Below are 2890 nucleotides of genomic sequence, written 5' to 3'. Positions count from 1 at the left end.
AAACACATTTAGATAATGAAATGTACTTTTAAGCATAACATAATAAAAATCCTAAAATCCTAAGAAATCCCTTAACAGAGGATGTTTCTGGGGATCTAGTTTTGGTTAAATTATAGTTCTGCATTCTTCATCATCATTTCACTTATTTCTTGGTGTTCACATCTCATTTATTTCCCTTTCCTGATACAACTGTTAGTTCATGCTGGTTTAAATGCGTCCTAAACTTCATTGTATGTGACATTAAACATCTTAAATGTAACTTTCTGTAGCAAAGAAAGCTGCAGGAGCCCAGGTTTCATCTTCACACACATCAGGAGCAGCTGCTCCATCACAAACACCACAGAAGAAGAACAACACTGGATCAGATTTAATGTAACCGGCTGTTTTTATCTGGATTTATCTGACAGGGACAGAGTTCATGTTCATGGACATCAGGATAAAAACAGAAGATGGAAACCTGCCAGATTTGAGCTGCTCATGTGTCGTCCCTGGGCAGGTCACATGACTCTATCCAACACACAAAGACACACAGACACACAAGAAAAGCCAGAGAAACAAAGACAAATCCAAACAATCCATCATACTGAGTTAAAGTGATCACAGGTCTGCTTTGTTGGAGCCTTCAAAGTGTCACATGTGGACTGTTCCTTTATTACTGCCACTGAAGGCCACGCCCCTCTGGTCATGTGATCATGTGGTTTGTAGGAACGCTCCTCTTCCTCAGAGGATCCACCTGTGCTTTCTCTCCTCCACCTGTTACAGTGAGGGAACGTCCTCCATGATGGAGGAGCTGCTGGAAAGTGCTGAGAGTTTCCTCCAGAGTGAGACCTCTGTCACAGTTCAGAGGATCTACGGCAGCAGAGACCTTCATGGACACTAAAAGTCTCAAACACACAACATCACACTGACTCCACTCTGACATCACTGATCAATAATCAAACAGATCAAACTGATTGATCAGCCATCAGAGGAGTCGGATCAATGGAGCTGCTTCTGTTCCTGATGTTTGATCCTGGACCTGAACCGTCCCTGCAGAGGAGACACGACAGCTTCACACAGAAACACAATAAAATAATAAGTGAAAGCAGAGAGAACCAAGTGAAAGTGAACAAACACCTGTAACTGTGAGCAGCACGATTCTCCATCCATGATGTTTCCCTGGCTCCAGGCCACACAGCTGTATCTGTCTGTGGGACGTTTAAGGGTCAGGCTGAACTGTCCACTTTTCACACGCTCGTCTTTCTTTCACTCTGTGATGCTGCTCCTGTTTGTCAGGCTTCTCAGGACGGTGCCACCACTCCACCTGAGTGTCCTCAGGCAGCCGGACAGACTCCACCCCCTCCTCCACCTGACACTCTGAGAGAACAGCAAACACAGCATGAGGTGTACAGACAGCAGCAGGTTTCAGTTTATACATATCAAATATCTACATATAGAAATAAAATCACTGTGCAGGTCAAATAAATAAATACAATAAAGAAAGAAATAAGACGTGGTATAAGTGAAAAGTCTGAGTTCAGCTCGTCGGCTCACAGAAACACTGACTTCCTGTTATTAATGAGGCGGCTGTGGGAACAGGTAGGAGGCTCCTGATTGGTTCATAAGGTGTGAATAAATGTGTCATGTAGCAGGAAGCAAAGCCACATCAGGAATTCATGAAAGTGTGAAGTCTGTCTGCGGTGCAGTGGAGTGATCTCTTCCCTATGAATGAAGTTAGAAGTCTGGAAGTTTAGGAAGCAGCTGCACGTCAGGAAGCACAAATGTGATGAGGAGAAGGCGTGGAGCGCTGTGTCAGGCTCTGCTGTGGAAACCAATGAACTTTTGCATGTTTTGAACTGGAAGAAGAAGCAGGATGTGAACTTTGTAGGTCAAAACAAAGCTCAGGGTCACATTTGGAAAAGCCTTGTGAATGCATTGTGAATAACTGGTCTATGATGGACATGAAAACATGTCTACATGCTTGATTTATCAAGACATCACATATTTGCATAACTGCTCTAACGTTTTCGGAGATGCCTGTTACTCACCAGCTGACCGGGTGGTCACTCGGGTTAAACACAATATAAAAGGCTGAACCGACAAAAAAATCACCAACTACACCACCAGATATTATATGAAAAACCATAAAGCCTTTGAACTAAAACAAACGCTGTTGTGACAGTGATGTACACTGTCTTTTTGGTATATATGTGTGATTTGTATCACCTTCATGTTTCCAAACCGATACCATGAGCAGCAGCTTTTACAGCTGTGGCTCCAGCAAACATCAGCTGATACTTTTAAATAAATTCTAACAACAGCTGATCAAGCTTGAACTTGCTTTTGTTGTTTAGCGCAACATCCGCTGGTTTCCTGTTTCTGGCACAAAGTGGGAGATAAACAAACAACAGAGACGATCAGCTGATCATTGATCAATTTCATGATTGAAGTAGCAACAGGAAAGGGAAGGGAGAGAATGAGAGGAGAAGAGGCTGCTGTGCAACGTAAAGACAAAATAACTCCAGCTTTGTGTCTTTTTCATAGCTGAATTACGGGACGAAACGCGTTCCTTTTCCCCTCAATATGGATGTATTGTGATTGGCCCAGCCCAGAGTTGATCATGACCAATTGGCTAATCCACCACCTTTCATTGTTTATACCGTTACAAAAACAAACAAACATAAACATGAAAAATCACCATCGGCCCACCGGGCAACTGCCCAGTATGCCCAATGGCCAATCCAGCTATGTGTTACACCCCAGCCCAGGGAAACCCGGCGTGCAACATAAGGAAAATAAAAATAAGGAGAACTGCCCCCACACTCCCTGCTCTCAAGGAAGACGAACCAAAAAGACAACTGCCACGGATTTCACAACAGCCAGTCAGTTTATTAAGGCCCAAAAGGTAGCG

The sequence above is a fragment of the Oreochromis aureus genome, linkage group 3 (assembly GCF_013358895.1).
Source record: "Oreochromis aureus strain Israel breed Guangdong linkage group 3, ZZ_aureus, whole genome shotgun sequence".
NCBI classification, from domain to species: domain Eukaryota; kingdom Metazoa; phylum Chordata; class Actinopteri; order Cichliformes; family Cichlidae; genus Oreochromis; species Oreochromis aureus.
This window is presented reverse-complemented; position numbering follows the sequence as displayed.